General features: G+C 41.6%; 1 pseudogene; it reads right to left on the reverse strand.

Moving 5' to 3' along the window:
- Nucleotides 1-13,853: 13,853 nt before the first annotated feature.
- LOC122044494 lies at nucleotides 13,854-14,032 on the reverse strand (annotated as a pseudogene).
- Nucleotides 14,033-15,542: the final 1,510 nt, after the last annotated feature.

Genomic DNA, 15,542 nt, shown 5'->3' on the forward strand with positions numbered 1-15,542 from the left:
CAGGGATTTGCTGCAGGTTTGGCAGAGATCCGTTACAGAGCAGAGAGGCATATGAAGGTGGAGAGGAGAGGCTCTCGTAACAATGCTTTTTGTGCTCTTGCTGTGAAAAACACTGTGGAGAAAAACTCTCTGGAAGATTGAAGCAGTGTGCTTGTTCTTCGCTGATTGTGGCTGTGAGCTTCCTTTGATCATTTTCACTTGAGCCACTACTGTAAGTCTTGTGCTTAATTTCTTACTGCTGTTAAAGACTTTGTGGAGAGGTTACTCCACCGAGAAGGAGAATCCTTTAGCCGGATAGCTTCCGGGTGTGATCTACCGAAAGATCAAGAGGATTTCGCCCACCTTACGGGCTGTGAGCTTCCTATGATCATTTCACCTCAACCACTACTGTAAGTCTTGTGCTTTCTTGTTTTAGTTTTCTAATTCCGCTGTGCTAACAAAGTTCTTGAAGAAATTTGTGTTTAGTGTTTTTCAAAGAGGCTATTCACCCCCCTCTAGCCATCTAAGGTCCCAACAAGTGGTATCAGAGCCAGGTTCTCTTCATTACGGCTTAACAACCCAAAGAGCTAAACAATGGCCATGAAGGAGGGACTCAGCACCAACCGTCCACCTTATTTCGATGGAGTAGATTTTCAATACTGGAAAAGCCGCATGGAGTATTACCTCAAGACTGATATCTCCATGTGGTTCTCGGTCAAGGAGGGATTCTCACCTCCAAAGGACGAAGAAGGTAAGGAACTCGACTCATCGAGATGGTCAACCGAGCAAACTCGCAAGGGACAAGCCGATGCCAAGGCGGTTGTCACTTTGCAATGTGGGATAGCCAAGGATCAACTTGTCAAGGTTGGTCCTTTCACAAGTGCGAAGGATCTATGGAACAAGCTCATCGAGCTCCAAGAAGGGACTCGAGACTCTCGGATCGCCAAGAGGGATTTGTTCCTAAACCAACTACAGAACCTTGTCATGAAGGAGAATGAAACTGTAAGTGAGATACATGGAAGGTTCAAGGAGATCATCAATGGTCTCCATTCGGTGGATGAACGAGTAGAAAACCGTGACCTCGTAAGGTATGCTCTAAAAGCTTTTCCTAGGAATGCCTTGTGGTCATCCATGGTGGATGCCTACAAGGTATCCAAGGATCTTTCCATTGTTAAGTTAGATGAATTTTTTTGTGAAATGGAATTACATGAACTTGCTAACAAAGGGCAAAAAGAGAAAGGTATTGCTTTGGTTACAGAAGAAAAGAGCAAGGAGGGAAGAAGAAAGAAAGAAAAGAAGAAGGAGAAAGAAATTGTTTCATCTTCATCCTCCTCCGAGTCCGATGATGAAGGTGAATCATCATCAAGCGAGATTGCCAACTTCGTGAGAAGAATCATGAGAAGGAGCAGAAGATACAAAGGGAAAGGTAAACCTAGTGAACAAAATATTGACAAAACTAATGTTACATGTTATGAGTGCAGCAAAAAGGGACACTATCGGAGCGAGTGTCCGAAATTAAAAAAGAAGGAGGAAAGAGTCAAGAAGAAGAAGGCTCTAAAAGCTACATGGGATGAGTCTTCTTCAAGTTCATCTGAGGAAGAGAAGAGGGAGAAGAGTACACGACAGTTAGCCCTCATGGCAAGAGAGGAGTCCGAGTCCGAGAGTGAGGACTCAAGCTCTTCAGCCGCGACTTCATCATCTTCGGATGATGAAGAGGTAACCTCTCCCCATTTAGAAAAGTGTTATAAAACAATTGCACATTTGTCTACTTCCCTTAAAAAATCAAAAACAGAAACTAAACTGCTAAAAGATGAAATAGAGAAATTAAGGGCCCTTAGGGAAGATGAGGTCGATGACCTTTATCAAGAGGCCCTAGAGGATGAAAACAAAACCTTGAAGGGTGAAATTGAGAAGCTCAAGAAAATGCTTGAGAAATTCTCAACCAGCTCTAAGACCTTAGACATGATTCTAAATGCCCAAAGGGCGGTCTACAACAAGGCTGGATTAGGATACCAACCTAAGGAGTCTAGTTTTATCTCTTTAGTGTCAAGAACCCAATTTCATAGATCGCATGTTTCTAGGGTTCATGAGACTAGGAAGAAGGTAACAAAGGCATGGGTGCCTAAGTCTTTCATTGTAGATGCATTAGGTCCCAAGATTTGGGTACATAAAACATCTATCTTTCGTGTCTTGTAGGCATTGGTAAAGGGGGAGCGTCTATCAACTTGGTTTGTTGATAGTGGATGCTCCAAGCACATGACCGGGGACAAGTCACTATTTTCTACCATTCAAAACAAAAATAGAGGTAATGTGTCATTTGGTAACAATGGTAGTCTTAAGGTTGTAGGAGTTGGAGACATTCATATATCCGAATGTCTCCATATCAAAAATGTCCTTCTAGTCAAGGGGATGACTTTTAATCTCCTAAGTGTCAGTCAATTGTGTGATACGAGTTACACAATTGAATTTCATTCAAGTCAATGTTTGGTTAAACACATTGACACACTTGACACGGTACTAGTAGGCACAAGGGTTGACAATATTTATCAAGTATCATTTAAAAGTGCTACTAATGCTGTGATTAAGTGTTTCATGTCGAAAGAAGAAGAGTCTTGGTTATGGCATAGAAGATTGGCACATGTAAACATGAAGAACATCTGGAAGTTGGCCAACCAAGGATTAGTGCGAGGCTTACCAAGCATCAAGTTCCACAAGACCAAACTATGTGATGCATGTCAAAAGGGTAAGCAAACAAAATAAAGGTAAAAGCAATGTAAGTACATCTACGCTTTAGATTTATTGCACATGGACCTATTTGATTGCAGTAGTGTAATATCATTGAATGGAAGTAGATATTGTTTGGTAATCGTTGATGATTTTACTAGATACACATGGACTTTCTTCTTGAAACATAAGGACCAAACTATAGATATTTTTATTTCCTTTTGTAGAAGAACTGAAAATGAAAAATCGACAACAATTAAAACCATTAGAAGTGATCATGGTGGGGAATTTCAAAATCATAGGTTTTTAGAGTTTTGTCAAGAAAAGGGATATAGGCATGAGTTCTCTACTCCAAGGACCCCACAGCAAAATGGGGTTGTGGAGAGAAAGAACCGAGTCCTACAAGAGGCTGCACGAAGCATGCTTCATGAGTACTCACTACCGAGCTACTTATGGGCTGAAGCTGTGAATACAGCTTGCTATGTGCAAAATCGAGTTTTAATACATAGGTTTTTAGGAAAGACTCCTCATGAACTTTGGTTTGGGAAACCACCTACAATTAAACATCTTAGGGTGTTTGGTTGTAAGGTGTTTATTTTGAACACCAAGGACCATCTTGGGAAGTTCACGGCTAAGGCTGATCAAGGGATACTGGTCGGGTATTCTCTTACCAGCAAAGCCTATCGAGTCTACAACAATAGGACTAAACTGATTGAAGAGTCCTCTGATGTAGCTTTTGAAGAAATCCCTAACTCAAATGATCAATCAAGGGCTATAGGAGAAATTCAATTTGAACTTAGAAATCTAAGTTTAAATGATCAAAATGAAGAACGAGTCGAAGTTGACTCTGATGTTGATGAGCAAAGGCAACAAAGAACTCAATCTGATCCTTTGCCAGATAGTGAGTCCTTGCCCGTGCCTAGTGAGACCATTCATGAGGCACCATCAACACCAAGACAATCTAGGATAGCCTCTAGTCATCCCCAAGACCAAATTGTGGGAGACATTCAACAAGGGGTTAGGACTAGGTCATTCTTCAGAAATGAGTCTAATGAAGTCGCATTGATTTCAGAGATTGAACCAAAATTAGTTGATGAGGCATTGCACGATCCTGATTGGATCATAGCTATGCAAGACGAATTAGGTCAATTTGAAAGGAGCCAAGTGTGGGACTTAGTTCCTAGACCTAAGAAGACCACCATTATTGGAACTAAATGGGTCTTCAAAAATAAGTTAAATCAAAAGGGAGAAGTTGTAAGAAACAAGGCAAGACTTGTAGCCAAGGGCTATAGTCAAGTCGAAGGTCTCGATTATGATGAGACTTATGCTCCGTGGCACGATTAGAGTCCATTCGTTTGATGCTAGCTTTTGCTGCACATAGAGGTTTCAAGCTCTATCAAATGGACGTTAAATCGGCTTTCTTAAACGGTCTCATCAAAGAAGAGGTATATGTTGAACAACCACCGGGGTTTGTGAGTACCGAAGCTCCAAACCACGTATATAAGCTCAAGAAAGCACTTTATGGGCTTAAACAAGCACCACGAGCTTGGTACGAGAGGTTGTCAACATATTTACTAGAGAAGGGTTTTGTAAGAGGCCAAATAGACCCAACACTATTTCTACGTAGAGATGGTGAAAATATTTTTGTAGCCCAAGTATATGTCGATGACATAATTTGTGGCTCAAATAACAAGGGCTATTTAAATGAATTTATCACTCACATGGAAAGTGAGTTTGAAATGAGTCTTGTGGGAGAATTGACATTCTTCCTTGGACTAGAAATCAAACAAACTAGAGATGGCATTTATGTCCATCAAGCAAAATACACTCAAGAGATGCTTAAGAAATTCAAAATGAGTGATTCTAAGGAAGTATCCACTCCTATGGCGACGAGCACTCGTCTTGACAATGATGAGAGTGGAAAATCAGTTGATCTAACGCAATATAGAAGCATGATCGGTAGTCTTCTATATCTCACAGCTAGTCGACCGGACATACTCTTTGCTGTGGGCATGTGCGCTAGGTATCAAGTCTGTGCCAAGGAATCTCACTTAATTGCAGTTAAGAGAATTCTGAGATACCTTAAAGGCACAATTAGAGTAGGTCTTTGGTACCCTCGTACTGAATCATTTGACTTGATAGGTTATACCAACTCCGATTATGCTGGGTGCAAATTGGATCGGAAAAGTACGAGTGGGGGTTGCCAATTTTTAGGTTCATGTTTAGTTAGTTGGTCAAGTCGGAAGCAACATTGTGTTGCTCTCTCCACGACCGAGGCTGAATATATTGCCATGGGAGAGAGTGTATCACAGTTGTTGTGGATGATACACACCCTAGAGGATTATGGACTCTCTTATAAGGGTGTACAAGTGCTATGCGACAACATTAGCACAATCAACCTAACTAAAAATCCAGTCCATCATTCGAGAACCAAACACATTGAAGTGCGTCATCACTTCATAAGAGATCACGTAGCTAGGGGAGACATTGCACTCACATATGTGGAGTCAAAGTCAAACCTAGCCGACATTTTCACCAAACCCCTTCCGGAGAATGAATTTAGTCATTTAAGGAGGGAGTTGGGAATGTGTTTGGCTCCTTAGGTCATTAGAACTTCACCATGATCAATAAGGACTATTAAAATGACAAGAGTAATTGGGATAATATTTTGGGCAACTTGGGGACATCTCACACAAACGATAAGGTTTAACAAATTGTTTTTGTTTGCTAGAAATGGGGTGAGATGCTAGGAACAACCAAATTATTCAAAATGTATCATGCATCTTTGAATAATTAGGTTGAAGAGACATTAATTGAGTATGGGGAAGACCATTACATAATTCATGTGTATTTGGTTCCTAGATCTTACTCATATATTCCAACCAAGGAAACTTGGTTGGACTTTTCCCTATAAATCATGTAACCTTGATTGTTGGAATGTTTGATACCTTTGATCGATACCTTTCGTGATTTTGATTGAAACTAGGATAAGTCATCGAAATAATGATAGAAATTTGGACATTTTTTTGCCAAATTTGGGACTGAACATAGCAAGGTTGAAGATTTCAGTTTTTAACCTTGAGTTGTCTATTTTGACAAACTTGAAACTTGTCTGAAATCTCAGTGTTTGTGCTCGAATTTGAAAGTCTCAAATTATAAACAAATTCACACCATAAGAGCCCATCGTTAGGACATAATTATGCTTGTAGATTCTCAGGGTTCTAGATATTGATTTTGAAATTTTTACTGGAGAAACTTCTACGAACTATCAAACATATCTAAGGATTTCGGTTACTGAAATCACTGAAAATTTCAGTATCAGACTCTGATCGGGCTACAGCCCGATCAGGAGAAGATGGATCGGTCGACAGACCGATCCAAAAACTTCCCAACCTTTCTGTCTGTAATCTGATCGGTCCAGGGACCGATCAGGTTATTTTTGTGCGCCTCACTGATCGGTCCAGGGACCGATCAGGATAATCTGATACGCATAAGGCTCTTCTGATCGGTCCATAGACCGATCAGTGGTTCCATTGGTTAAGTCTGTGACTTAGGGGTTACTGATCGATCTCTGATCGGTCTACGGACCGATCAGGAAGTTCCCTGATCGGTCACCAGACCGATCAGGGGCTTCGCTGAAGGCTACTGATCACCTTCTGATCGGTCTGGTGACCGATCAGGGGGCTTCGGATACCTTCTGATCGGACAACCGTCCGATCCTTTCTTCACTGTACACTCATCTAAACTCTTAAAACCTCCCGATCCCTTCTTTTTCCCTCATTCACGCGAACCCTAGCCGTCTCTCCCCACCATTCCACTCTTTTTCCTCTCTCGTTGCACAGCAAACCCTACCCGAAGCTCTAACCCTCGAAGCCCTATTCTAAAGTTCAAATGGCACCAAGGTAACTTCTTGCCTCTCTAAAAACTTGGCTTTGTGTTTTCATTTCTCACTGAATCTTCTGTTGTTTTGTTGTCTCGGTTCTTCATTGTTGATGGCTCCGGTGCTCACTCAATGCCCCATTTTATCCCATTGTGACCCCTTAGGAAGAAACCCACTGATGGTGAGGGAACCTCTAAGGAACCTACCAAGAAATCCAAATCCAAAACTTCTACTGCTCCCTCTCGACCACAATCAGCTAGTTCCAGTAGATTCCCAAACCGCCAGTCTGAGCAAGCTTTTCAACAAAGGACTTTCAAATTACTCCCTTGTAAGTCCGTGGATAGAAAATTCATGGACGAATTTTGCCCACAAGTGTCCGAAATCATAGCATACTACAAACTCGATTCACTAGTCTACTTGGAACGAGATATCAACTATGACCTGGTCTCTGAGTTCTATAATAACCTTCATGAGACTAGTGATCAAGGTTTTAAAACAAGAGTTGCTAAGCGGACTCTTGATTTCAGTATCTCATCTTTCTTTGAGTATCTCGATTGTCGGAGGTGTTCCGGTGATGTTTTTTCGATATTTCCTGACTTACCAGAACAATTACTTCCACCGTTTGATATCTCACCTGACGACATATATGAGTACTTCTTCAGACAGCCTAGACAAGGGCTAGATGAGCTAGATGTTGACTTCCCTACTTTTGCAGCCTTGAGATTATCTCCTCAAGATTACATTCTTTTTAAAATTGTCACGAACTGCCTTCTACCTATCACATCTAAACCATTATCTGAGATCCGACCATATCATTGTCTTATGCTTTATGGTTTGCGTCGGCGTCTCGATTTTGATATCATGTCGAGCATCTACTCCTCGATCATATCATATTCTCAGCCTAGCGGCTTCACCATTTATATGCCTTATGGGCATATAATTACTGATTGGCTTGAGACCCTTCAGATTGATGTCTCTAAGGGTAGAATAATCAAAATGGTCAGGCAGGATTGTCGACTTGGGAAACGGGCATTTTCCAAGTCTGGAATCATAGGGCGAAATGGGGATGTTCAGTGGAAGGATGGGAGAGCCTTAGGTGAGTTTCCACGGGGCCCCCCACGACAGGTTGCAGCTGCTCCTCCTGCTGACATTGGCGAGGCGGATCCTGATCTGCGCTGGCAGATCGCCGAGCTGGAGAGCCGCTTTGATCGACACGAGGAGATGGTGGCTGCTGAGTTCGATGGACTACGTATTCGGATAGACCAGCGCTACGATGACCTGCGCGGGCATATTGACCAGCGCTTCGATGATATGCGCAGTCATCAGGTGGTGACACAGCAATTGCTACTCGGATGGATGGCACGCTACCCGCCTCCGCAGTCTTACCCAGGCTATTCATCCTCCAGCATGCCGCCTCAGGATTTCACCCCTCCTGCCGATGATGGCGGTGTTCCTCAGTGTGAGGATGTTGATTGATACAGTTTGTTTGTTGGCTGTCTGTATTTTGGATGTTATTTGTTAGTCTTTATGTTGGACCTGGATGTTTGCACTTCTGATGCTACTCATATATTTATAATACTCGGTTTTATATTTGCTTGCTCTTTATTATGCTTCATTGTCTATGTTTTTTTATTATGCTGTTCCTATGCCATGATTTGATTGTATCTTTTGTCTATCTTACTGTCATATTGAAACCTTAGAGGGAACTCTAGGTTGGTTAAGAGAAGGCAGTATGGATTAAGGGGGAGCCTTTTCGGTGTTTGACAAAGGGGGAGAGGATACCTAAGTTTAGAAATGTATGAAAGCTTAATTTTAGGGGAGAGGATAACGGGAAGGATCTTGATTCCCGTCATTGACTTGGTGGTGTATCCGTCTTAGGGGGAGGATCCCGATTTCCCTAAAATTATGGGTAAATGAGCACTTCTGATCTAAACTTAAATCGTGTTGTCAAACAACAAAAAGGGGGAGATTGTTGATACAGTCTGACCTGGATGTTGTTTTGCTGTTGACACTGATTTAAGTTTGTATCAGATATTTAACTCAGATTAATTACTAATCTAGGTTGACCTGATTCGGGAAAAAGTCCAAGTATGGAGACTTGGCACTGGAGAAGTCCAAGCAGGGAGCTTGGCACGAGTGGAGAGTCCTAACTGGGATGTTAGGCAGTTGGAAAGTCCTGGCGAGTGAAGCCAGGCAGTGGGAAAGTCCTAACTGAGATGTTAGGCAGTTGGCAAGTCCTGGTGAGTGAAGCCAGGCAAGGGAAAATCCAGATGGATCAAGGGTGATCGGACATCTGGTGTTGAAAAGTCCAAGAAGGAAGCTTGGCATGCGAAGTCAGAGAGGGCTCGGTAGCTCGTACTCTAGGACCAAATGAAGTCGGAGAGAGCTAGGGAGCTCATTTCTCCGGACTAGGTCAGAGAGGGCTCGACCCGGACTGAGTCAAGAAGCTGGATCGGTCTCCAGACCGATCCAGTGAAACCTTGGACACCTGGATCGGTCTGCCGACCGATCCAGTGGCACGGCTGATCGGTCTGTAGACCGATCCAGTTGCCTGATCGATCTGCAGACCGATCAGGCAACACTCAGTAGCACACTGAGTGTATACTGATCGGTCCGGGGACCGATCAGACAACACTCAGTAGCACACTGAGTGTATACTGATCGGTCTGGGGACCGATCAGATGATCCTCAGTAGCGCTGAGTGGATACTGATCGGTCTTACGGACCGATCCAGCTGAGTCCTGATCGGTCCACAGACCGATCAGGCTTCGTTGCCAGATTCGCGTGAAGGGGTGGATCGGTCTTGGGACCGATCAGACAAGCACCTGATCGGTCCCCGGACCGATCAGTGACGATAAATAGAAGCGTGGATCGGTCTGCTCACCGATCCACAGTATGGCTTGTTTTGCATGCGCTTTCTCTTATTGTTTCTGATTCGCAATTGCTTTTACCTATTTCGTTTCTAACCATCTGCTGCAAGCTTTCTCGAAGTTACAGGTTACAGATTACTTGATGTTGGGTGAATTCAAATTAAGGATCATTAGTAGAAGGCGACGAAAAAGCTTTTGCTGTGTCTCGCTGCGGACAAACCAGTTTTGGTAGCAACGTCTCGTTTGCGATCTGTTGGCAGCCGTTTGGTCGAAATCAGCTTGACTTGTGCTGATAGGTTCAAGCTCAGAGGTACCAGTGGAAACGAGGATGCCATTGGTGGGAGCTGAGACAATCAGACAAGGAAGAAGCGTGATTGGCGACGTCGTGGACGGTTGCAGGGATTTGCTGCAGGTTTGGCAGAGATCCGTTACAGAGCAGAGAGGCATATGAAGGTGGAGAGGAGAGGCTCTCGTAACAATGCTTTTTGTGCTCTTGCTGTGAAAAACACTGTGGAGAAAAACTCTCTGGAAGATTGAAGCAGTGTGCTTGTTCTTCGCTGATTGTGGCTGTGAGCTTCCTTTGATCATTTTCACTTGAGCCACTACTGTAAGTCTTGTGCTTAATTTCTTACTGCTGTTAAAGACTTTGTGGAGAGGTTACTCCACCGAGAAGGAGAATCTTTTAGCCGGATAGCTTCCGGGGTGTGATCTACCGAAAGATCAAGAGGATTCGTCCACCTTACGGACACGCCGAGGAGTAGGGGCAAGTTATCCCCGAACCTCGTAAATCTCTTAGTGTGCTGTGCTTTCTTGTTTTAGTTTTCTAATTCCGCTGTGCTAACAAAGTTCTTGAAGAAATTTGTGTTTAGTGTTTTTCAAAGAGGCTATTCACCCCCCTCTAGCCATCTAAGGTCCCAACAGTAGTGTCCCTTCTCATTGCAACCGAAGCAAATGATGTGGTCCTTTGACTTTGCTTCGGTGGAGGTGCTCACTAGGTTGACCTCCAAGATCTCTTCTTCCTCCACTTCACTTGTCTTGGACTTTTCTTCAACCCTTGTGGATGTAGATGATGTCTCATCTTCCTTCTCCTCCTCGGATGTTGAGCATGGCTCAACTTCCGTTTGCTCCTCTTCAACTTGAGCAACTAGACCCATCTCAATGGGTTCTTCTTCCTCTTATGTAGGTTTAGGTTCTTCTTGTAGAACCATCTTCACCTTGCTCCACAACTCATGGGCGTTCTTATACTCACCTACACCATTTATCACATGATTAGGCAAAATATCAATCAATATAGATATTACCTTTGAATTTGCCTCCGATCGTGTGGTTTGCTCTTCCATCCAACGTCGTGGTTGGAGTCTTTTTCCTTTCTTGTCTTTCGGGACTTCAAACGATTCTTTGACCACCATCATGGTGTCCCAATCCGTGTTGAAGAAAATCTCCATCCTCATCATCCAATACGTGATGTCCCCAAGGCTTCCTCCTTCAAATTTTGGAGGGATAATAAACCCGGCCATCTTGTGCTTCCTTGGCGGTTAGTCCAACGGAGAGCGTCCTCACTCTGATACCACTTGTTGGAGGATCGGTGGCCGGCTTGAAGGGGGGTTGGATAGACGGCACCTCCAAATCGTTAGCTTCCTACACTATTGTTAGCTTGCGCAGCGGAATACAAATAAAAACAAACAAGCTAAACTAAATACAAGACAAAGAAATGAAATGCAAACCGCTAACACGTTCTATGTAACGTGGTTCGGAGATGATGCTCCTACTCCACGGCTGTCCGTAAGGTGGACGATCCCTCAATCCGTCGGTGGATTAGTCCCCGGAAACTCCGGCTAGCACAATCCTCCTTGTCGGTGGAGAAACCTCGCCACAACTCGATCAAGAACACTTGGATTGCTAGAGCACTAGATGACTACTAATTAGGCTTTAACCAAGTCTAATTTCGTCAAGTTGACCGGCCATCCCAAGCTCCCTCTTATAGAGCTTGGGGAAATCAGCCTTGCTGATTTGCCCGTTACCAGTCGACTGGTCCATGCACCAGTCGACTGGTGCCAGCCCAACGGCACTCCAACGGCTATCTATCAGTCGACTAGTCCCATGACCAGTCGACTGATCCCAGCCATTTCGGGCACAGAATGCTTCTGTGCTCACCACCAGTCGACTGGTTCCAGTACCAGTCGACTGGTTCCAGTACCAGTCGACTGGTACAACCCTAAACTTAGGGTTTCCCATCCCGAGTACATTTCACTCGCACTCGGACCCTCACGACTCACTTGACTCTTCTTTGTAGCTTTGACCTCTTGCCTTTAAGCCTACTTCCTTTGGCTCTCATCCCTCGGATGCATCCAAGCCCGCGGCTTGTCTCCAATGCCATCCTTCGCGTATGCCTCGAAGTCGCTTCCCTCGGCCCTTGTCCTTGCTGCCTTGTCCACGATCCCTCAGATGCATTCAAGCCCGCGGCTTGTCCTCAATGCCATCCTTCATCGGACCCGAAGCCGTCAACCTGAGTCACATGTGTCACCTGCAGTCCTGCACAACTCAAGTACACATATCAAATAACGAGGGTAAACCTAACTTAAACCCTTTGCCCAAACACCAAAACACATGGTCCCGCGGACCATTGGGATTGCTCCAACACTCTCCACCATCATCAGTCCACCCACGTTTTTAAGTCTACTAAACTACTAGATTTTACTTACTCTTGTTATTCTAATTCTTTTGTTTCATTTGTTGCATCTGTTCATTGTCTATTTGAGCATGTATCCTATAGAGATGTTGTTCATAATCCACTTTGGCAGAATGCTATGGATTAAGAACTAACTGCTCTGCATCAGACTTATACATGGGATTTGGTACCACTGTCACCAGAAACACACACACTAGTGGCTCTCGTTGAGTATATCAAATCAAAACTAAATTTTATGGATTTAACTAATGATACAAAGATCATCTTGTTGCTAAAAGTTATTCTCAGAAGTATGACATGGGTTATGAAGAAACATTTGCTCCTATTGCAAAGATGACTACTGTTTGTGACTACTGTTCGTAGTTTGATTGTTGTTACTTCTATTTGTTAATGGAAAATATCTTAGATGGATGTTAAGAATGAATTTATAAATGTTGATTTTCATGAAAAAGTTTATATGACACCTCCTTCTGCTATTTCACAACAACCTAAAGAAGTTTATAGGCTTTGCAAAGCGCTTTATGATCTCAAACAAGCATCTCATGCTTGGTTTGAGAAGTTCTCTATAGTAATTACTTCACTTGGTTTTCATTCTAGTAATCATGATTTAACATTATTTATTAGATGTACGAGTGCAAGTCATATTATTTTATCATTATATCTTGATGATATAATTATTACTGATGATGATTCATTGAAGTCTGAGTTGGCTCGTTATTTTACTATGAAAGACTTGAATATACTATGCTACTTTCTGGGTATTGAGGTCGCCTATTCCCCAAAATATTATCTTTTATCCTAGTTAAAGTATATATCTAATATGTTTGAATGTGCACGTCTTACTAATAATAGAATCGTTGATACTCCTATTGAAACTAATGCTCGGTATTCTTTATCTGATGACCTACCTTTGCTGGATCCTAGTTTGTACGTAACTATTGTTGGAAGTTTCATTTATCTCACTATGACTCATCCAGATATTGTATATGTTGTTCATGTGGTTAGACAATTTGTCACTGCACCAACTATAGTTCATTGGACTGTTGTTCTTCATATTCTCAGGTATCTTCGAGACACTCAATTTTGAAGCCTTTTATTTCCTTCTACTTCATCTCTAAAACTACGTGCATACTCTGATGTTGATTGGACTGGTGATCCTATAAATCACAAATCTACCATTGGCTTCTATGTTTTTCTTGATGATTTTCTCATTTCTTGAAAGAGTAAGAAACAATATGTTGTTTCTAGATTTTCACAAAACTGAGTATTGTGTCATGACCTCAACTACTTGTGAGATAGTTTGGTTGTGTTGGTTGCTTGCAGATAATGGGTATCTCTCTTCATCAACCTACTCTGTTATATTAATAATCAAAGTATTATTCAAATTGCATGTAATTCAGTTTTTCATGAGCAGACGAAATATATTGAAATTGATTATCACATTACTCGTCACATCTTCATATTGACACCGTCACATTATCTTTCGTTCCTTCTAATCTACAGATTGATGATATGTTTACCAAAGCACATTCCCCTTCATGCTTTCGTTTCTTGTCTAACAAACTTTCAATGCTTCTAGCTATAGCATCATGAGTTTGAGGGGGGATATTAGATTATGTATATTTACTAGTCATCGTGCACACGCATTGCATGTGTAATATAATACATGAATATGTGTAAATTAGTGCCCAGATTTATAAATTGGACTTGGTAAGAGTGTGTCAGACCCATGCAGTAGTACAACGCAAAGGCGACACTTGAGAACCCAACAACAAGCTATTGAAACAGACACTCCCTCATAAAAAAAATAATTTAATTTTTTTATATCAGATAATAAATTGATAAGAATAGATACTACACTTGATTTTAGCCAAAAGACCGAGAAATAATTGATTTCTTGTTAGATTTTGAGGGATGTCCTAAAGCAATCGCCTTATAGTTTTTACTATTTATTTGATAAATATAGATTCACTATTTGAGTATATATTATATATTTGAATAGTCTTAAACTCATTTACTGAATGTCTGGAATATGATTCATAGCATGAGAAAATTTATAATTGGATCACAACTAGTGATTATCTCTACATTTGCAATTATGAACATATTAGAATTTCCCTAGTCATCAAATTAGTGCATTCGGACATCATCAATTTTGTAAGACTAGCACAGATTATACTCCTTGGTTCAGTCAAGCAGTTGTTTCTCACTAGTTGGAGGCATTGGGATATCGAGAGTTAAACGGGTATACTAGTTATGGTAACCAGTTCATTAGAGTGACTTGCTGTAAGACTTCATATAATTTTCTACATATATGGATATGTCTATGAAGTTTTACTGTAGCTTAAGTTCAAGTTTCCTTCGACTTGAGATATACAAGTCATCTTAGTTATGGAGACTTATATTTTGACTTCTTAAGCAAACATCTTTTGAATGTGTGGACCTGAGATGATTGGGTATAAGTTAAAGTGTCTGAAAGTGTTTGGATAACCCACAGAAGATTCACCGCTCCTTGTGAGGAGATGTATACCCTATGGCCACTCGTTAGGATTATTAATCAAAGTCTTTGACTAAAACACCACATGTTAAGAGTATGAGACTTTTGTACACATGTACGAGTGATTTGAATTTGTATAACGAGGAAGTATTACTTGGACTAGGTGTGACGTAGTCAACCTAGTGGAGACAGACACATAGACCATATCCTGAACAAAGTGGATATAAGATAAGTAAAAGGAATGAGACACGACTCACTGTAGCTGCCGAAGAGTCAGAATTAGTTCTGAGATCAACTGTGATTTTCTAGTTAATTGGGGATCATGATATACTAGTAGGTGTCATTCATGATCGTTCCATAATTAAGTAGTTAATTATGAATAACCAAGATAAACCAAGAACCTATTGAGCCACACGCACTATGAGTCTCTAAAAGACATAAAATAAATTAGAGAATAGAATTCTTAGACCAAGAGATAAATATTTAATTGGATCATATATAAGACAAATATGAAAATATTTATAGGAACAGAAGCGCGAATAGGTCACATCTCTTATGAAAGAGTTGGACTTTATTTGGTTTAGTCATGAACAAATTTGATTTAGGCATGAACCAACTTAATTTAGTTGTGAACCAAACCAAGGGTTAATGGGCTAATTTTTCGTTAAGGTTGAATTTGAGTTTTCTAATCTAACTCATTAAAGAGGACTATATATTGATATGGTTAAGAGAGAATTAATACACAATTCATATTGGCTTACTTAGGTTTTGGAAACCTAAACTCAATACTTCTCTTTCCCTCTCCCTCTCTCTTGCCGCCGACCACAACAAGAGGGTCTCCTCTTGTTGTCGTGAGTCGCCCAAAAGAAGAAGATCTTCCTTTTACTTCTTCCTCTTCTTGAT

This window comes from Zingiber officinale, chromosome 2A, assembly GCF_018446385.1.
Source record: "Zingiber officinale cultivar Zhangliang chromosome 2A, Zo_v1.1, whole genome shotgun sequence".
Taxonomy (NCBI): Eukaryota; Viridiplantae; Streptophyta; class Magnoliopsida; order Zingiberales; family Zingiberaceae; genus Zingiber; species Zingiber officinale.